The 22,499-nt window shown below is 35.2% G+C and overlaps 2 long non-coding RNA genes across 2 annotated transcripts; one reads left to right on the top strand and one right to left on the bottom strand.

Annotated features, from left to right (window-relative positions):
* Positions 1-752: 752 nt before the first annotated feature.
* LOC123651023 lies at positions 753-2,145 on the bottom strand. The gene is made up of 3 exons (XR_006741481.1): positions 2,117-2,145; positions 1,827-1,850; positions 753-776 (listed from the first exon to the last, which is right to left on the bottom strand). It is a non-coding gene; the product is annotated as an uncharacterized LOC123651023 (long non-coding RNA).
* Positions 2,146-14,088: 11,943 nt separating this feature from the next.
* On the top strand, positions 14,089-17,062 carry LOC118712934. The gene is made up of 3 exons (XR_004986188.2): positions 14,089-14,182; positions 16,327-16,390; positions 17,022-17,062. It is a non-coding gene; the product is annotated as an uncharacterized LOC118712934 (long non-coding RNA).
* The last annotated feature ends 5,437 nt before the right edge of the window (positions 17,063-22,499 follow it).

Genomic DNA, 22,499 nt, shown 5'->3' with positions numbered 1-22,499 from the left:
AAAGAAACTTGGGGTCAAGGTTAAATAGCTAGTCAATTATCAGATTCAGATTTATGACATATTTTCTTCCCATTTCTTTTGTCACCTATCTTGAGAATAAGAAACCTGTTTCTAATCTGAAAATCTATCTACTTGTGTTCATTATGGAAAACATAAATTGAGCAAATCAATACTTATTCTAAAGTATTTAGTCTATATTCTGCAAGTGGATTATGAGATTAAAAATGCATTTATATCTTTAAAATATATTGATAACATTATATTTCCTATAATGGCAGTATTTTATTACAATTCTTTAGACTGAATATGCTCATCTTTTGTATGGATTATATTTTATAACAATTTTTAAAAATATACTCATTATGAACAAATTACCTCTTTCTGTTGCTGTTTCTCATTTTCAAACAGTTTCGGTTTCTGCTAAAAAAAATAACACAAATAGAAATGGAATAATCTGTGAAAATTAAATGTAGAAATTTTTAAAAATATGTATATTTAATTGTGTCTCCCCCTTTATGTGTGATATACAACTGAAATTCATACAGACACACACACACAATAGTAAGGTGGTTACCAGAGAGAAGAGGGTTGGAGGGTAGTAAAGGATAATGGGCTTAAATATATAATGATAGAAAATTATTGGACTTCGGGTGATGGCACACAATGCTATAAACAGATCATAGGAATTTGATGTCTATATGATCTTATTAACCAAATAAATAAATAATAAATAATTAAATAAATAGCTTTACCTTATTGATGTGGGTAATGGATTCCTTCAGAAAAATAAAAATAAAAGTATAATAGGTTAAGTTTTCATGGAAAATTTTAATTTGCCAATATGTATCAGAATATAAAGGAATTTAATAGGTTGACACCTTGCTGGATAATATATTTTTTTTAAATAAAAGCATAATCACTGAAACATATGCTACACTGTTCTGCACAAGTCTGATCTATAAACAAGGTAAATGAATACAGTCAAGAAAGAACAGAAAGTTAGTGAACATAGTACAACAAGAAGCATTTAACAGACACTAATTTTCCTTCTCACTATGTTCCCTTCCTATGACAACAAGTGATCTCTAAGATGCCATCGGATTCTAAATAACAAAATTCATTAATAAAAAATTATAACAATTATTAATACATTCTGTTCATTATCCTTAGTTCATTTGTTGTGTTTAGGCTTAAAATCAATTAAAAGAAGTAAAATACTTTCCCTAAGATCTGATAACCTTTATGAAGAGATAAAATAAGTTAAGTACCATTTAGTAGGTGACAAACCCCCAAAAGTGGTGCAAGTGTAAATATCTACCTGAACTTCCCAGACAGACTTAAGACTAAAACTAAGTCTTACTGCATATTATTTACTAAAGTGACTCCTGTAATGACAAAATATGGCCATTTGCATGCCTGCCCACCCCCTATATTGCCATTCTTTCCTATGGGCATCTGCTTTTCAGTTTGTACCATAGCTCCTAGTCGATGACTGATCCACAGAAGGTGCTCAATGAATGTGAAAAAGTGAATGGGGTCAGTGTGGAGAGAGCTCCAGTCATACAAAAGGAGCATAGCATTGAGTTAAAGAAGGGGGTGGGGCAAGTGGCAAAGGTCCAGTTAGCAGCTAGCGTTAAAAGTAGCATAGAGAATAGGGAATTCTGCAGCCATTTATTTTGTCCTTAAGCATGTAATGGAAATTTACATCAGAACTTAGGTCAGAACTAGCTGCATTGACTTAAGTGCCCTAAAGTAACACAATATAAAGAGTTTTTAGCATTCTACAATCCAAATGGAACATTGCATCAGAATGAACATTGTCTTACCTCACTAGAAATGCTTTCTACAGTCTGTAAAGAAAAAAAATGCAAAATCAACTACTGGATCATCAAAGACTGTTACTTTTTTGGATTTTTTTTATTATTGATTTGAGATTGAGAGAAACATTGATGTGGGGGGGAAACATGTAGAAGTTGCCTCCCATTTATCATGACCAGGGATCAAACCCAGAACTTTGTGCTGCATGGGTGAGCCTCCAACCACATCAAGAAAACCAGCCAGGGCAGAATGTTACTATGCATGGTTGGAAAAATATTCTCTGAATAAAATATCTTACCTCACTGGATACACTGACTTCTTTCTTCTGTAAGGAGAAAAAAAAAAGACACCATTAAATTTCCATAGCTAACTCATTTTTCTTTCTTTATGCAGAGCTATCTCCTTCACAAAATTTAGAAATAAAAAATGTTATATATCTTTTGAGATCCTTGAAAAGCATTTGTGTTTTATGTCTTGTATATTTGATAACTCTAATGGTATAATTTTATTTTACCTATTTTATTTTCCTATTTGTCTTAGGAAGAGAATATAATTAGAGGGAAAATTAGGATCTAGTAAATTCTGCTTGTTGTATTATGTTCACTAAAATAAACGAAGGACAACTTTTGATGGGTAACAAAAAAAGGGGTGTTATTTGAATTTGTATCAAACAATTTCCATTATGGTTACAAATGTGCTTATGATTATGCCTATTGCCTTATGCTCCACCCTCTGGATTTCTTTGAGTAGACCCAGGTAGGATTTGGTCCAATGCCCCAGGGCAAGAGGTACATCAGTTTCATCACTGATACATTTATCTAGGTTGGACATGCATGCAATTGTATTTGTGCAATATTATTCTTTTTTGTGTGTGTGTGTGATTTGTCTATGTGTTTCTCCTTCTTTTACCTGATGCTTATTTGTCTTCTTTTTGTTTTTGTTTGTTTTATGTGTGTGTGTGTGTGTGTGTGTGTGTGTGTGTGTGTGTTTTAAGGGACTGGTTTCCCAGTAGTGTAGAAAACATTTAACCAAGATTTATGGTCCTACAGAACTCTACTGAAATAATCGGTGAATATAAGTGATTTTCTTAGAAGTAAACAAAAAGTCTGTTGAAATTCAGCTTTCTATGTGCATTTAAAATGTTGCTAATGTTGTTCTCTACACATGGGATAATATTTCACTGCACGTTAATCATTTAGAGCTTTTCTTACCTCCCATGCAAGAGCAAGAGCCACGAGGCAGGCAAGGATGAGGACCTTCATGGCTCAAGTTCTGTGAAAGGGAAAATAGGAAATGGTAGTATAGTTGTCAATCTAATCTCTTATTTAGGTAGAATTATTTTTTTTAAAGAAACCAAAACAATGTAAAAGTAAAATGTCTGCATTTTAGAAAACATTACTAATGGAAATTTTATCATACACCAAAGACAAAATCTACAATGACAACTCGGTCTTACATATCAATTTTATAGTTCAATACCAGCCATTCACATTTTTTCAGTTATCAGCTATAACCTACTTCACTCTTTTAAATCTTATTTACAGTACAGTGTGTTTTTTTTATGACAGAAAAAAAAGATTTACATGTTTATATAAAGCTTTATCAATTGCTTTATTTATTCAAAATGAGTAATATTTATTTCACATCCTTAATTGCCTGATGCAGTCTAGAGTCTTCTTTTTTTAAATATATTTTATTGATTTTTTTACAGAGAGGAAGAGAGAGGGATAGAGAGTCAGAAACATCGATGTGAGAGAATCATCTATCAGCTGCCTCCTGCACACCCTCCACTGGGGATGTGCCCGTAATCAAGGTATATGCCCTTGACCAGAATCGAACCTGGGAACCTTCATTTCTCAGGCTGACGCTCTATCCACTGAGCCAAACCAGTTTCGGCTTGTCTAGGGTCTTGATTTAAAGTAAAAAACAAAATATTAAGGTCTCAGCCCTGATGAGTCCTCATATCTATTGGGAACAGACTGATCAAAGAAAATATATACTTAGAAATTTATATTTTGTTTTTACCTTTCCTAAACTAAACAGTTTCCATGAATATTTTGCTTAATTATATGTCCTTATTTCTAACAAGGCTGAGATCTTCGTTTGAGCATATCATTATTATTTCCACTTATCCAGATGTTTTCCTGGACTGAATAGTTTGTTTTTTCCTCCATGTGTACCCACTACTCAGTCTTCATCCTCACACATGTACTGATGTCTCTTCTCCTTTGTGACATATAACTTTAGAGATTGCACACTATGTATTCTCTTATTATTCTGATCTCTTAATGATTTGCCAAAGGATTGGATTCAATTGTCCAGTCCCTACTGCAATCCACTCCCTTTTGTAGCATAACATATACTATTTGTTAACATTTTTAACTGAAATGTACTAAACATTTGATCTTGTTCCATCTCTATTATTTCTTGTAAAACATAATGTTTGTGCTACCAATACACCCTGGGTGATACATAATTATTTTAATTAAATTGATTGGGGTAATACTTGTTAAGAAAATTATGTTTCAAGTGCACAATTCTAAAATGCATCATCTGCATATTGCATTGTTCATTTACCAGCCAATGTCAAATTTCTTCAAATACCATATAATATTTTTTATCCCTTTTACCCTTTATTTCCCTCCCATACCCCTTTCCCTATGGTGACCAGCATACTATTGTCTGTGCTTATGAATTTTTGTTGGATTATCCCGCTTATTTTCTCTAGTACTTTCAGTTTTATATCCCACATATGAGTGAAATTACATGGTTCTTGAATTTTTCTGTCTGACTGATGTTACTTAATATTTTCAGGATCTATCCATATTCTCACAAATAGCAATATTAATTTTACTTTGCTTAAGACCTACATAAGTTTCCAAATTTTTTTATTTTCAAATTTCAAAAAATATTATTAGAGATGATTTGGTAATTTAGGAAAGACCTTATTACATTTTCCAAATTTTATAAATAATACTTTATATACAATTTTCAGGCAGAATTTCATTATTGACTAATATATTCTAAGGTACTCTTTCTTCCAAATCTCTTTCTTTTGTTTTTGTTTTCAAGACATTTCTACATCTTTCAGAATTTTCTTACAAAGTTAAATTTTTATTTCTTTTTAACTAAATTCTGTTTCATGTGTCTATTTTAGTATTTTGAAATATTATAAATTGAATAATTAAGTGGGGTGTTGTATGTTGTAAACAAGTTTGATGCATACACTCATCTAAAAAAAATTATTCATAAGCACTCAAGTAGTGCATGTTCCCAAAGAGCTCCCATAATATCTTAATTCAAATGCCACCTCTATACCTACCTGGTGAATAAAGCTTGTCCTACAGTTATTCCTATTTCCTTACAATAATTTAAATATATTTTATTTTATAACTGTAATAATGCTTAATAAAATCAGCAACATTTAATTCAGAAAACATCTTTTAAAATTTTCTTTTCAATTTTTTATTGATTAAATTGAGAGAAAGAAAGAGATGTAGAGAGAAACATCAGTTTGTTGTTCCATTAATTTATACATTTATTGATTTGATTTTTGTAGGTGCCCTTGACCTAAGATAGAACCCTCAGCCTTGGAGTCTCATGACCACACTCTAACCAACTGAGCTCCCAGCCAAGGTCTGAAAATAGATATTTTAATATGGCCTCTTAACTAGCTTTGTTCTAAAATAATATTAATCATCATTACTACATTTTCTTGAACTCTTAAAGTTTATGTGGTCATTATAATTTTTACCAAATCTTTATAGGCACTTTTATTTTTTAACATAAATTTTGAAAATAATGTCAGCACTATTTAAATACTTTCATTTCAAACACTATATTTAAATTTTTTTCTTTATATATTTTAAATAAAACAAAAAGGGTGTAAATAAAATTTATATCTTAAATTCTTACCTTTTCTCCGAAGTGGAGGTCAAGAAGTGAAGAAAGGGGCAAGTGAATGCTGTTCTGCCTGTTTTCATGGCTATTTATACAGTGTATGTAATGGCATGCTAATTTTGTGGTTCGAAAAAAAAATCAATAGTGAGTTTCAATTCTAAGAAATTGACATGATTAGAAAATAATTTCTGCCTAACATCTGTCCCCAGAAATGCCCAGGAGCAATTTAACAAGGGAGCAATTCACATCTGTAAAGGAAATCAGTCCAGGAAATGCAATTACTAGTATCTAATAACTAAAGACAATTCTTAGAAGACAGTGACCTTCTGGCTCAGGGCCCAAGTTATTGAGGACACAATTAAGCCTTTAGCACCTGCTGAGTCCTTAAGATCTCAGCTGTAGGGGAATGTTATATGAGTACCAGAGATACTCAGAATCCTTGAGAAGGCCACATTGTCATGCTACCTGGAGCAGTTGTTAGTGCTTTATGCCACAATGGAGAAAAATGACAAGATAACAAATCCATGATGGTAGCTTCATCTCTGTAAAGGAACATCCAAGAAAAGGAATTTGAATGGCTTGCATAGGCAAAAATGTTTGGTAAATGTTCTATAAAATGTCATAGAGACTTATTTACCTGACGAGTATTGGCTATCTCTCTCTATTCAAGCATAAGAACTATAGAAGCTTTATTATTATTATTATTTTTACTTAGTATCAACTCTATCCTAGGTATTATTCCATTTACATACTTACTTTATATGATGGTAACAAAAACATCATGAGATAGTTTTCCCATCCATATTTTGGATGAAGAAATTGAGACACCAAAAGATTAAGTAATTTTTAAAATCCATACTATTTGATCATTCCAAAGATAACATTTAAAATCAGATCTGTATGAGTACTTGTGTTTCTATTTGATGATATGCAAAGTCCATGCATTAACCCCCTGAGATTTTTAAATAAGATTTAGTTATCATTGTAGCATTTTGGCTTATATGTTCATTATTTGTTATGCCTGGATTGGAAGTATGGGCATTTTTTCTGAGTGTGTGCATGAGAAACAGGTTTTTAAAGAGTTGTTATTACAGTTGGAACTTAAAGAATCTTTGAGAACAATTATTTTTAATATTTTTAGTGAGTTCTGAGAGGAAGGAAGAGGGAGAAAAAGATAAAAACATCAATGATGAAAGAGAACCATTGATTGGCTACCTTCTGCATATCCCCTACTGGGGATCAGGCCCAAAACCTGGCCATGTGTCCTGACCAGGAATCAAACCGCCCATTGTATAGGTTGATGCTCAAGCCCTGAGCCACACCAGCTGGGCAAATAAGTGCAATTTTGAGTCATAATTACATAGCAATAAATTATTTTTATTTATTTATTTATTTTTAATCCTCACCTGAGGATTTTTAGAGGAAGGGAAAGAGAAGGAAAGACAGAGAGAAATATCCATGTGAGAGAAACACATCGATTGCTTGCCTCCTGCATGAGCCCCGACCAGGGCTCAGGCTGGGGAGGTACAAAGCCTTGACAGGAAATGAACCCAGGACGCTTTGGTCCACAGGCTGACCCTCTATCCACTGAGCCAAACCAGCGAGGGGAATAAATAATTTTTGCTGAAAAAAGTATAAGTGGTTGAACAGTAATAAACCACATTTGATGGATTCTGTAGTTCAGGAAACAGGATATAGAACATAAGTGAATGTTAGAGGGGATAGAGTAAAATCAAGAATGCTTCTGAATTTCAGATATGTATTTTTGAATTTCAAATATGTATACATAATTCACTAAAAATAAGAAATATATTAAAAAATGGAAAGAAATAAGGATTGCAAAATTTCTTGGAATATAGGCCTTTATGACAATATTTCAGGCAATCTATATAGTAAGAGGGATTGTTATAACATGTTATTATAGTAGTTGAGGGTAAACATTATGATGGCCTCATGGAAATGGTGCTGAGTATCATAGGCAATGGGAAGCAAACTTCTCATTAAAATAAGAGAAATATGAGAAGTCAGATAAATGAATGAACAGAATATGCCAGGGTAATTGAAATTTATCCATTTTATAACCTGAAATAGAAACCAACCTGAAATCAGAAAGAGGGCACTCAGTTAAGACTTATACATAAGATGATTGAAGGTGTCTAAGATGTACTGTGAATTAAATATGATGCTCAAAGGAGTCATATGTACATCTGTAGAAATGATTTTTTTCTTACAAAGGAATACATAAACTTCCCTACAGAAAAAGTGGCAAGGAAAAAGAGAAGTTTTCTAAGAATAGAATTCAATATTATTGAGTTATTATTCTGAGGCTGGTACAGCAAAGGGAAGTAGGAAAAAATAGAGTGTAAAGCAGAAGAGAGAGATAAAGGAAGAAAGGAAAGAAGAAAGGAAAGGAGGGAGGGAGGAAGGGAGGAAGGAACCAGGCCTAATGGGAGTAAGCAATGTCGGGAAGTACAGATTAGAGTTTTTTTCCAGATGGAATTTCAACATCAGAAAAAGGAGACTTTCTAGATGAAGTTACGATCCAAAGAGTAGTCATACATGCAGTATGCAGAAGATAAGTAAACATGAATATTGAAGGTTTATAGTGAAATACATTCTATATTAAATGTCTTTGTTTACCAGGATTTTGCAAGTTGCCAAGAATGCAGTAATAAAAAAGACAAAATTCTTGTCCTCAAGAACATTAAAGCCTTTAGAGTAAGCTAACGTGAAGCCTACTTGTTATGAAATGTAACAAACATTTTAAGAAAGCTGTAATAAGTTGCAATAGCACAAGGAAATGCCTGGTTTATTTTAGCAAATGGATATGAGAGGCAAAGGGGATCTTCATGAAGTCATGAGTCCTGAGTAGGATCTTGAAGCCAGATGAAAGGTTTGACCTCAGGAGGTGAGAGAATTTAAGCTAAAAAGAAAAAGAAGGAAAAAAAAGAATAGAGTCTTGGATATTAGAAACCAGTAACCACAGTTAAATCAAGTAGTGAATTAAAGTCATCAAATATAATGAAGGGAGTAGATGGAGATGTTAACAGAGAGAGAGGAAGTAGCCCAATAGTGATGAGCAAAGCATGCTGAGCTCCTTAGGAACATGAATTTTATTCTGTAGATGGTGGGTGGGGGGGGTGGGTTGTATTAAAATGAGATTTCTCAGGTTTGAGCTCATATTTTTTGCAGTGAGTGAATTTTTAAAAAATATATATATTTTATTGATTTTTTCAGAGAGGAAAGTAGAGAGACAGAGAGCCAGAAATGTCGATGAGAGAGAAACATCGACCAGCTGCCTCTTGCACACCCCCCCACCGGGGATGTGCCCACAACCAAGGTACATGCCCTTGACCGGAATCGAACCCAGGACCTTTCAGTCCGCAGACCAATGCTCTACCACTGAGCCAAACCGGTTTCGGCCAGTGAATGAATTTTTATTAGCAAATGTTCATGGAAGGACAGGAAATTAGTAAGCATAAAGGAATCTAAAGCCCAGAGTGGAACAGGATCTTGCCCAAAGCCCACAATTATATCTGAAGCAGGCATCCAAAGTACTTAGTATGTGCCTATTTACAAAAGTAATCTTCAAATATTTTTGGTTTTCTAATGACTGATGTTCACAAATGTAACTGGTTGGTTGTGTTTGACACTGCTCAATTTTACAATTTTCTTTTTTTCAATTCACTGTTCATAATAGATACATTCAGGACTTAATCATGGGTAAATGCCAGTTTAATTAAAGTATTTGCATAATCATTTTCCTTCATAATATCACTTGCATTTATATCATGCTATTTGTTTGAGGGAAGGGAACACTTCTAATTGTTAATTATCCTATCCTATCTAATAAAAGAGTAATATGCAATTTAACCATCACTTTGCTACACCCAACAGCCAAGAACTTTGCTACACCCAACAGAAGGAACCAGGCCTAATGGGAGTAAGCAATGTCGGGAAGTACAGATTAGAGTTTTTTTCCAGATGGAATTTCAACATCAGAAAAAGGAGACTTTCTAGATGAAGTTACAATCCAAAGAGTAGTCATACATGCAGTATGCAGAAGATAAGTAAACATGAATATTGAATGGCCACCAGCCAATCAGAGCAAGTATGCAAATTAACCCCAACCAAGATGGCTGTAGCCATACAAAGCAGGAGGGAAACTTGGGTTTTCCTGGCAATGGAGGAAGCCCAAGCTTTCAGCACACCCTGGCCAGCCAGAGCCTCAACTCAAGGATACAAAATTTCAATTATAGAAGGTAAATAAATTCTAACAGAAATGGTGGCAGCCATGAAGCTGGAAGAGCAGGAGGCTAGAGTTGCCCCTGCGATAGAGGAAGCCAAGCTTCTGCAGCCCTGGCTGGCTCAGGCCTTCACTCCAGGCTACAACGTTTCAATTGTAGAAGATAAAATAAATTCCAAATACCAGGGCCTCTGCTTGGATTGCTGGGGAGGGTGGCCAACCTGAAAACCACCACAGGCCCCTCCCCCAGGCCACCTCATGCCTCAAGGGAACCCCCACCCTGATCTGGGACACCCTTTAGAACAAACCAGTTGGCCCCCACCCATGCACCAGGCTTCTATTCTATCTAATAAAAGAATAATATGCAGATTGATTTTTACTCCAACACACAAGATGGCTGCCCCCATGTGGTCAAAGATCTTGCCCCCATGTGAACACAAAATGGCCACCACAAGATGGTCAGCAGGGAAAAGCAGTTGGGAGGGACCAGGCCTGCAAGGAAGGTCAGTTGAGAGGGACCAGGTTTGCAAGGGAGGGCAGTTAGGGGTGACTAGGCTAACAGAAGAAGGATGTTGGGAGCAAGCAGGCTGGCCGGGAGCAGTTAGACATCAATCAGGCTGGCAGGGGAGTAGTTAGGGAGTGATCAGGCTGGCAGGCAGAAGCAGTTGGGGGCAATCAGGAAGGCAGGCAGGCGAGCAGTTAGGAGTCAGCAGTCCTGGATTTTGATAGGGAAGTCCAACTGCCCAGTTAGGCCTGATCCCATCGGGCAATCAGACATCCCTCCAGGGGTCCCAGATTGGAGAGGGTGCAGGCTGGGCTGAGGGACACACACCCCCTCCATGCACAAATTTCATGCACCGGGCCTCTAGTGTTTTATTGCTTAGAAAACCAATGTCTATAGCCCATTTCAACTATTCAGCTAATATTTACTCTTGAACCATGTTCATATTGAGCAAGGCAGAAGCCATGAAGACAAAAAATGAAATAATGCCAATTTATAGTCCCAATTAGAAAGGACTGTGGTTATTCTCAGTTGTCATTGCCACAAATATAACACAAACTGTTTTTCTAGCTACGTAAATAAACATCATGGATTTTGTCATAGACTGTATAGCATATGTTCATTGTAAAAGAAATAAAAAGAGGGAGAGGAGAAAAAGGAGGAGGGATAGAGGAGAAAGAAGAAGAAAAAAAAAAAGGAAAGGAAGAGAAGAAGGGAAATCCAGCATAAATATCATCACAAATACCCATTTAGAGATTGCATCTTTATGCCATTAATTAAATGCCACACTTGTGACATAGCAGTCACTCTTTATTGCTTTTTCCCTTGTATGAAAGACATTGACATTTTCAAACTGTATTGTGTTTAGTTGTAGTTTATATAATACCAGTTTTACTTCATTATTTAAAAAAACAGAATAAGTTCTGGTCCATCGATATTCTAAAATGATCTACTGTTCAGGGAGAATGAACCCATAAGTAGCACACAAGGCAGTTCCTATGTGTAAAGTCCACTGTCTTTGTTTCCTCCTATCACACATAATCCCCACACTTCCTATTGTTTGAAACAGAAAATGAGGTGTGAAACAATGCCCATATTTTGGTTTACCTACCTAAAGTATAGGAAAGTTAATTGTAGGTTTTAATTTTGTGTATTAGCATCTGTCAATTTTTATTTCCTGGCATTTTTTCCATGATGTTTATTTCTTTAACTACTGTTGCAATTTGGATCCAATAGTGCCTTTGGATCACTGTTTTACACGTTCTTCAGAAGTAGTGAATATCAAAAAATCTACTAGAATAGTGCCTAGTAACATGACCCAAGAAAAATCACTGCAGAAATAGATCAGGGAAGAAAGGAGGTGAGATAAGTAAGAGAGAGATAAAAAAAATAAAAAAAAGAAAAGAAAAAAGAAAAAGAAAAAAAAAGGAAGGAAGGAAGGAAGGAAGGAAGGAAGGAAGGAAGGAAGGAAGGAAGGAAGGAAGGAAGAAAGAAAGAAAGAAAGAAAGAAAGAAAGAAAGAAAGAAAGAAAGAAAGAAAGAAAGAAAGAAAGAAAGAAAGAAAGAAAGAAAATCATTTGATATTCCTTAAATAAAGCAGGATATATTTTTTAAATCATATTGATTTTTATACTCTCAAACCTTGTATAACTTTTATCTATTGAGAATACACTAGACCTTGAATTCGTTTTGCATTGAAAATTGACTATCTACAAGTTGTAGATATCAATAAAAAATTATTATTATTTTAATTGAGTTGGATTTTATTTGCCTTAATAAATCACTAATAATATTTTGTTTACCTCCTAGAAAATAACAACATCTAATGTGGTTGTTCAAATATAGCAGAGAAGATTCACCTAGCAAATATTTCCTTAAACCACCTGATAAAAAATGAAACTTTAAATTCTATTTATAGGGTCCGGTTTATAGACACATAATGAGTCAATTATGTGGTTTCTTAAAATTTATGTTCAACAAAGAATCACCTGGAGAAACTAAGAATGTGAGATTGTTACTCCTAGATTCTGATTCAACATGCCTGGGAAGAGGACCTATGAATTTGCTTTTCTATCACATCAAGCTCCCAGGTGATGCTGACTGGTGGTCACATTAACAACATTTTGAGTAATAGTGGACTAGACACCAAATATACCTAAAACTTAAAAATGACTTTTTGTGTATTTAATTCTGAGTACATTTAATTATTCAAACAATGGCAACAAGCTGAATTTTTATACAAATTTGCCTGGGGACTTAGTGAAAACTAATTTTCCCTTCTATTTAGTGGAATTATGTTAAACATGGTTCCCAGGGAGGGTCATGAGCCCCTAAGGACTGAAAAAAAGAAATTCAATACACAAACAAGTATCCAGTTACTATGTGAGACATAAGAGAACTGAGCTTCTGTGGTCATTGGACTTTAATACTAAGAATTGTCTTTATTATCTAATACTTTATTGGTTTAGTGCATTTTGACACACTGTTGAATATACCATAAGATTTAAAATACTTCAAAGTCCATAGAAATAAAGGAACATTATAACAACTTGTAGGAGATATATTTGAATAAATAATGATTCTAATTGTATTATAAGTTGCCACCATATATTAGAAAACCAGCAAAATTTTGGCAAGGGCTGAAACCGGTTTGGCTCAGTGGATAGAGCATCGGTCTGAGGACTGAAAGGTCCTGGGTTCGATTCTGGTCAAGGGCACATACATTGGTTGCGGGCACATCCCCGGTAGGGTTGTGCAGAAGGCAGCTGGTCGATGTTTCTACCATATTTCCCCAAAAATAAGACATCCTCCGAAAATAAGACCTATTTACAGGTTTTCTTCTGAGTGAAATATAAGGCATCCCCCCGAAAATAAGGCCCCCCCTAGGCTAAACATGAGAGATTTGGTCCACTGATTCTGAAAGAAATGGAGTCACAAGAAATTCACCAGGAAATTCAGGAATTGGATTGTTATGATGATGTTCTAGAAGATGATGACATGATTGTCATTGAATAAATGAGTAAATTCTTTATACTATAGGATTCACAGTTTGTCTGGTTTGTGTTGACAACTACCGTACTACCGTACCGTATACAGGTAATAAATTTCCTTTATTTTCATTTAACAATAAATGTGTACCATATTCTTCTTCATGGAAAAAATAAGACATCCCTGAAAATAAGACCTAGTGCATCTTTGGGAGCAAAAATTAATATAAGACACTGTCTTATTTTCAGGGAAACAGGGTAGGTCTCTGTCCCTCTTTCTCTCCCTTCCTCTCTGTAAAAAATCAATAAAATATATATTTAAAAAAATTTTGGCAAGGTAGTGTCGTTTTGGAAGGGAGTTTGTCCATCTTGGACATGTTTGTGCAAATAGAACAGATGATGTTCTGCAGAAATACTTTTACCATTTCAATTCATTTCCACACTTCCTTTCTGTAGCTTACATATCTCTGAGGCTTATTCATGCATATCTAGACAAATACTGAGATTAACAAGTGATGGGCACAGTTGTTTCCTGGTTACTCCGCTACACAGTCTTTTATTGTAAAATTTAAGTCTATTCTTAGTATCTGTGGGGACAGATTTGGGGCATTATTTTTAGTTCAATATTATGATCTCATAAGGGTATATAAATACATCAGTTCTCTAGAAAGGCACACTATCTTTCAGGACTTGCAATTTCAGCTTCTTGAACTCTCATCGTGGGTAAAAGGTAATATATTCATGGGAAATCTGATATAATGTCTTATTTTGATTTTTGTTTATTAGAGTAAGTTGTACACCATTTGTAAAATGTACTCTATTTATTGGTAATTTCACATAAAGAAACAATTTATAGAAGTGATACTTTATGTCAGGATTTGAAGTTGAGGAAAGAATCGCAATGTATTTACATTTACAACAAGCATTGTACCAAAGAAATGTGGAACAAGAAGGAGATGTGCTTATGTAGAGGGGATATCCTAGATGTCTTTTTATTTTTTTTTTCTATTTTTTTAAATATATATACATATTTTTTCAGAGATGAAGGGAGAGAGATAGAGAGTTAGAAACATCGATGAGAGAGAAACATCTATCAGCTGCCTCCTGCACACTCCCTACTTGGGATGTGCCTGCAACCAATGTACAAACCCTTAGCCAGAATTGAACCTGAGACCTTTCAGTCTGCAGACCAACGCTGTATCCACTGATCCAAACTAGTCAGGGATCTTTTTTATTTTCTTAACTCAATACATAATATCCACTTTGTTAATGTTTGGTTTTACCTTTAACTGAAAAGTCAAGGTCATCTTTTATAAGAAAATTACCTCTTGATTAGTATAAGCTCTATTTCTGCATGCATGTGTATTATTTCAAATTTTACCATAGTTACTGTATGACTATCACAAGTTCATTTCCATTACATTTTTGTTTTTTTAATCATAAAAAAGTTTATAATTTTCTGAATAATTACCACTGAATAATGGATTTTTTGTTTTATTAATTTTATGTAACATACTAATTCATTAGTGATTTGGTTGAAAAAACTTTTATGCTATGTCAAACATTTATCACTGTGTTCTTTAGATAATATTCTTTCAAATATCTTAGTTACCTATCTGGTTATCTATCTATCTATCTATCTATCTATAGAAGACCAGTTTCTTTAAATTTTCTTTAATCCTCTACTTTTAATAAAGTTTGAAATATGAACAACACTAGAAGTTGCATCCTTATTTGTATCATCACATGACTAAATATTTGATAAGTAATAGATGATTTTAAAAACTTCATCAAGAAATGTATAATTTTTTGTTTTTCCAATGACACAGTCCTGAGTTTAAAATAATGAACAAAACCAGCAGATAAGGAACAAGGGAAATAGCATCAATCACAATTTGTGCTTCATATATTAGAGATTTAGAATTATTAGGCCGAAGAATAGTTTCTTTTATAATCAGGGGGAAAAATATTACTCTATTATTCTATCAAAACTGAGGACCAAAATTGATCAGGGGGAAAAACTTATACTCACTATTTACCTTAAAGTTTACAATATGTTTTTATGTAGAGGTCTGTAACTAAGAAATAAATAACCTGACTTATTTCCTATACAACAGCAACAGAACTGAATCTACTTGTATATATTGAATTATAAAATCATATATAAAATTCCCAGATTAGGGTAATTTCATTGAATAACACTACTTGGAAATTAAATAACTTTTACCAACCCAATTGCTCAATGTATCTATAATTATTTCCCCTGAAACCTCTTTAGTTTGACTTTTTTATATTATCATTAAATTTTTATCACTAGGGTTACACCACCTCTACTATCCTCAAGCATAAGACCTAACTGATTTTATCTACCTCTATTATAAAACCTGTCTCTGTTGCTTGAATTCTGACTTCTAAACATTTCTTTAAACCATATCTTACTTATTACCCAATATGTCAACATGTGGGGCCCCTATAATGTCACAAAATTCTAAATGGTCAGCCAGTCTACATTTTTGTTCTTATCTGGTGAACTATTTCATTTCCTATATCCTATCCTTTCTCTCGTTTTTGTTCTTCCAAACATCTCTTTGTGTATAATATATTATCTAATACAAGTTTACCTTTGCTTTATTTTTTCCCACCCTCCTTTTCTTCTTCTAAGATATCTATTTTGCCTGCTTATATTATTTCTAAACTACAGCACTTATCTTTACTTATCAATGTCCCCTACTAGTGACTGAGTTTTATGACATCAGGTGATGTGCTTTAATTCTCTCTCTGTACTTCTAGTGTTTCCCAAAGCTGTGGATTCTACAAATGATTTTCAAGTGCAGGAATGAGTGTGTTATTGATCTGTCATGTATGTTTTCACAGGACTCAGCCAAACATGAAGATCTTTGTCTTCACCTTCATCATGGCTCTCCTGGTTGCCATGATTGTAAGTATATCAGAACATTTTGAAGAATATGTTCTTAGGAGTTATTCAGAGATTGTCTCATTTCTTGTGTTGTGGGCCAGTTTTATCACACAAACATGATTTTGTGTTCACATTTTTCTTGAGGAAACCTACATCAGTACATTAAGGATTTAGAATAAAGCTTGAGTACACACAGACAGACACTAAGCACACACAGAAGTGCAAGTGCAAACAAAATAAAAATCCAAGGAAGAACAGAAAACCATAAGCATAACACCAGTCTGTACCTGTACAATCAATATGTAAATGTACATAGTTTTTCAGCAACTGAGAACATACATGGTCTTAAGCTAATCCACATTTTAATTTTTAATTTTCACTCTCCTGGTCAGAGTGGTAGATTTTCTTCCTTATCAGAAAAAATAAATTTGGATCCAAGTGAGTTGATATTGGAATGTAATGAATTAATTATAGCCTAAGCCTAGTCTTCATTTTGTCACTAACATGAAGCAGCCAACTTTGTGCATCAGTTACTTAAGGCTTTGCCTCCATTTTGTTTAATCATAACTGTGGAAGCCAAGCGCATTTGACACTCAATCTAGAATTATACAATTGAGATGTTCATTCTTTTCTCTTTTTTTTTTTTTTCAAGAGTGCTGATTCTTCTTCATCTGAAGAGGTAAGACATTATCACATACTTAGAAACTTGATAGGTAAACATGGATAATAATTTTAATTTGTTCTTTATTTTAACAGAAACATCGTTACTATAGAAACAGATATCCTGTAAGTATTGCCCAGATAACATGGTATAATAAAATTAATTCTCCTGTCTAAGTAATTATTCTATTAGAAGAATCACTCCTTATCTCTGAAACATGTCCATATAGTAAATAGCTAATGGAGACATTGAGTTTATTTATTATGATACTAGAGGCCCAGTGCATGAAATTCATGTACAGGGAGTTGGGTGGGGGGATCCCTTCAGCCCAGCTTGCACCCTTTCCTATCCGGCACCCCTCAGGGTTGGACACCTCTCTCACAATCCAGGACCACTGGCTCCTAACTGCCTCACCTTCCTGCCTGCTTGATTGCCCCTAATTGACCCCCCTGCAGGCCTTGTCACCCCCAACTGCCCCCCCATTGGTCTAGTTTCCCCTTACTGCCCCCATGCTGGCCTGGTAGCCCCCAACTGCCCCCCCCCCATTGGCCTACTTGCCTTTTACTGCCCCCCTTTCAGGCCTGGTGGCCCCATGCAGCCTGCTGTTCAGTCATTTAGTCGCCCCTCTCTAACCCCCCTGTTGGCCTAGTTGCCCCAACACAGCCTGCTCTGTTGTCCATTTGGTTGTGATGGTCGCTTAAGCTTTTATATATATAGTTAGTGGAAAAGGACATAAAGGTTATATACTGGTAGCATTTTGGTAGAAACTCATAACACTATCCTGAAAAAGCCAATTTATTTTTTACAGAAGGCAAGTATCTTTGTTTGTTAACTAGTTGTCTAAAGAATAGTTGAAATTCTATAGCTATTTAAGGATAATGTATGCATAATAGAACATAGAGGCTGCTAATGACACAGGTAATGTGGTAAGTTTTCACCTTTTGATTCTTGTGGAAGATGATAAAGTCACTAGATTAAGTTAAATTGATCTTATTAAATAAGAGAAAATTTCATTAATTTGACATTCTGTAGTGAAGTGTATTCTTTTTTAATGAAATGTATTTTTTTATTTCCCATCTCAACATGATAAGGTCTCAAAATTCTTTCTAATATTAGTATATTGAATAGATGAATTTTAACATCAAATTAAAATATAAAGAAGGAGGGATGAAAGATATTGAATTTAATGGGATTGAATATTAAAGAAAGTAGAAGTTTGAAGAGATAGTAAGTTCATTATAAGTAGAGATTGAGACAGAAAAATTCTACCTAACCTGGAATTAGCTAATTCCTTCTCCTTGGAAAATTCAAGGATGGACAAATAAGGAGCTTGGTAATATTTTAAGGAATATTAAAACTTCTGTGAGGGGATGGCTATAATCAGCTCTACCTTCCTACCAATTTTAACAAAGTTTTTAATGGAAAGTATTATGAAATATCTATACTGTCATTATCTCAATTTTCTGCAATTTTATCTTTTCAGGGAGGATATTATCCATATCAACAGTATCCACCCAGTTACCCACAAGTATATCCACAGCCATATCCACAGCCATATCCATATCCATATGCAGGAAAGTAATAAGCACAGAACAGATGACAGAGGTAAGCTGCATCCAGTTACATTTTTTGTTCTCTAGAGATTTCAGCTGTGAGAATTAAAACAGGAATAAATAAAATGAATCCATCAAACCAAACCAGATGAGTATAAGTAATATAGCTGGGTGGAGTTTTCCTAAAGTGCATTTATTTATCTAAATATTTCTTAAATTAAAATTCTGTGCTGGTGTGATTAGAGGCAGGCTTTATTTTTATGGGGAACCTGGTTTGACAACTACTAGGTTCATGAACTTGAACAATTGCTAATATTTTTAAACTTCAATTTTCCCATGGACAAACAGGTTTTATAATAGAGACCCTGTGCACAAAATTTGTGTATGGGAGAGTGGGGGAGAAACATGTCCCTCAGTCCAGCCTGCACCCTCTCCAATCTGGGACCCTTTCGGGAGATGGTCAACTGCCTATTTAGGCCTGAACCCACCAGTTGAACATCCCTCTCACAATCCAGGACTGCTGGCTCCCAACTGCTCGCCTGCTTGCCTTCCTGAGTGCCCCTAACCACTTCTGCCTGCCAGCCTGATCACCCCCTAACCACTACCCTGCCAGCCTGATTGATGCCTAACTGCTCCTCTGCCAGCTTGTTTGCCCTAACCGCCCTCCCCTGCAGGCCAGGTCCCTCCAACTGCTCTCCCCTACAGGCCTGATCACTCACATCTGTCCTCCCTTGAAAGCCTGGTCACTCTCAACTTTCCTCTCCTGCTGGCCATATTGTGGTGGCCATCTTGTATCCACATGAGGGCAGGATCTTTGACCACATGGGGGCAGCCATCATCTGTGTTGGAGTGATGGTCAATCTGCATTACTCTTCTATTAGATAGTATAGAGGCCTGGTGCATGGGTGGGGGCCAGTTGGTTTGCCCTGAAGGGTGTCCCAGATCAGGGTGGGGGTTCCCTTGGGACATGGGGTGAGGGGCCTGTGGTGTTTTTCAGGCTAGCTATGCCCTGGGCTACCCAAGCAGAGACCCTGGTATCTGGGGTTTATTTATTTTCTATAATTGAAACTTTGTAGCCTTGAGTGGAGGCCTGGGATGGCCAGGGCTACAGAAACTTGGCTTCCTCCATTGCAGGGGCAACCCTAGCCTCCTACTCTCTGCAGCTCCGTGGCTGCCACCATTTCTGTTGGAATTTATTTACCTTCTATAATTGAAACTTTGTACCCTTGAGAGGAGGCCTGGGCCCGCTAGGGTGTGTGAAAAGCTTACCGTATTTTCCTGCGTATAAGACGACCCCCTAATTTTGCAGTTAAAACATAAGTTTAGGCCTATATTCCCTGTATAAGACTACCCTCCACTTCAAAGAAAAGACTTACTTTGCAGTCAAGATCTGCAGGTAATTTTTGTTCAGTTTTGGTTTTTTGCCCTCGATTTTCGGTTGACTTTTTTTCTTTTCAAAAGTCATCTTATACACAGGAAAATATAGCTTTCTCCCTTGCCAGGAAAATCCATGCCTCCCTCCTACTCACTCCATGGCCACAGCCATCTTGGTTGGGGTTAATTTGCATACTCACTCTGATTGGCTGGTAGGCGTGGCTGGTGGGCATGGCTTGTAGGTGTAGCAGAGTGATGGTTAATTTGCATATTACTCTTTTATTATATAGGATGTACCTAATTCATAGAATTGGTGAGACTATTGAAAGACACATTCCAACAATGCCCATGATTAAAATTGTATATGATTATGACTATACCATGCCCAGCATTAAATCTGTCCTGCATATTATTTAAAACATGTCCTTTTAAAATGTAATATTTGAAGGAGGCACACATTCTTTATTTGGGAACTTTTTTTAAACTTAGACTCTGAAGCCCCACCATGACTTATTCAATCAGAATTTGGATTTTAATAGGATCCCTATTTGATTCATAACATAATAAACTTTGAGAAACTTTGCCTTGGGACTCTGATGAGCAATTAGGATAAGGACCCATGGTTGGATAATTTTAACAAGAAGATGAGAGAATATTACCAACTTATTTTTTTTTAAATATATTTTATTGATTTTGTACAGGAGGAAGGGAGAGAGATAGAGAATTAGAAACATCGATGAGAGAGAGTCATCGATCAGCTGCCTCTTGCACACCCCCTAATGGGAATATGCTCGCAACCAAGGTACATGCCCTTGACCAGAATCGAACCCGGGACCCTTCAGTCCCCAAGCCGACTTTCTACCCATTGAGCCAAACCGGTTTCAGCCCAACTTATTTTTTAAAAGTCAATTTTATATCTAATACGATTGTTACAAATTTCATGAAATATTGAATATTACACTGAAAAATAAAGGAGTTCTGCAACTCAGAGTTAAAATAATTACCACAGATATCAGTTATCATTAAATGCAGAGTGATAATTTGTTCAAATTGAATTCCAATTATTGATGCAGCTAGGAGTTTGAACTTATCCATAGGCATTACTAATGGTTGAATATAATTGATCAAGTACAGGTATATTAAAAATACTATTTGAGAGAGACAACTATGGATGAAATGAGTTCACTTTATTTAAGAGAAGGGGCAGGCAAACTGAGATGCTGGTGATAGAAAAACTTAAAAAAAAAAAAAAATAGGAGAAGGAAGCCTAAGGAAGAAACCTCAATAGATTGAATGCAAAATGAAACTAGAGAAGGGGATGAAAAAGAAATGGATGCAAGTTCTCAGCCCTGAGTTAGCACATAAAAGTGCTTAACAAATAAGCCTTTCAGTAAAAAAATAATTCTCTGGTATTGTCTCTGTTGTCTGGGGTGAGAAAGTTGTTTTGTTTTGTTTTGTTTTGTTTTGCTTGTTTCAAGGAACTTTGTTTTGTGCCTCTGTTTTGCTTGGTTTATGTAGACAAGGTTAAAGAAGATCATTTGGTTATTTTAATTTTGAAAGTGAATAGCACTGAAATTCAAGGTCGAGTGGTTAACATGCAGAATAAACTTTAGGTGAGAAGTGACAAATGGGGAAAAGGACCATATAAATTTATTCAATAGATTTTTCAATTCTTGTTCAATGTTTTGTAAGACCCTGAAACACATGAAAAAGGCATAAGTTCATATAAAATTAGTTTGGCCAGGAGATTTAAAGACATGGAAAAAAGGAATCATTTGGAAGACTTGAAAGGAACAATTGGAAATAAATGCTGTTCCTTGTGATACTATTTTAGGAAACAGGAATGTAGCTGAAATTTGCATTCATTTAGTCATCAGATATGTGTGGACCACATGGTGAGCATGCAGTGAGATAGCATTAGGATACAACTATCTTTAAGCAGAGACTCTGCAGTAAACAGCTTATTATCTAGTCATGAAGATTGATATACAGCCAGCCAGAATAGCTTTTGACAAAGTAGTGATGTGACTGGATGTATTACTGAGGTCTATTGCTCAAGCTGCAGTATGGCCTGTAGGATGAGGAGAGTATTGACAGACCATACACAAGTTCACAGGGGAACTAGCACAGTAATTTAAGATGGGGACCAAGAGCTAGAACTAAGAAAGACATAGTAGAGATAGCAGTAATTTACTCCAAATTGGAATCAGACGATATAATTACTTTGGAATAATTTTAATAAAGCTTTTTATGTGAGTAATTTTAACCAAGGCATTGTTTTGGGTTAAGGAACATTTGTCATGTCAGGTAAAAACTTATCAAATTTTAGACAAGGCCTGGGGAGAATGCTCAACTCTCAGAAATATGCAAGTGTCACAATTTTGAACAGAAAAGGTTTTTTTTTTTCTTCATACAGGGTAGAGATAGGTAAGTTAAGATGTTAACTTAAGAAATAGGTAAGTTAAGATGTTTTTTTAAAAAATATTTTAAATATTTTTATTGATTTTACACAGAGAGGAATTGAGAGGGATAGAGAGTTAGA

This window comes from Pipistrellus kuhlii, unplaced genomic scaffold (assembly GCF_014108245.1).
Source record: "Pipistrellus kuhlii isolate mPipKuh1 unplaced genomic scaffold, mPipKuh1.p scaffold_m20_p_1, whole genome shotgun sequence".
Lineage (NCBI taxonomy): Eukaryota > Metazoa > Chordata > Mammalia > Chiroptera > Vespertilionidae > Pipistrellus > Pipistrellus kuhlii.
The sequence above is the reverse complement of the archived record's forward strand: the minus strand, read 5'-3'. Positions and strand labels throughout refer to the sequence as shown.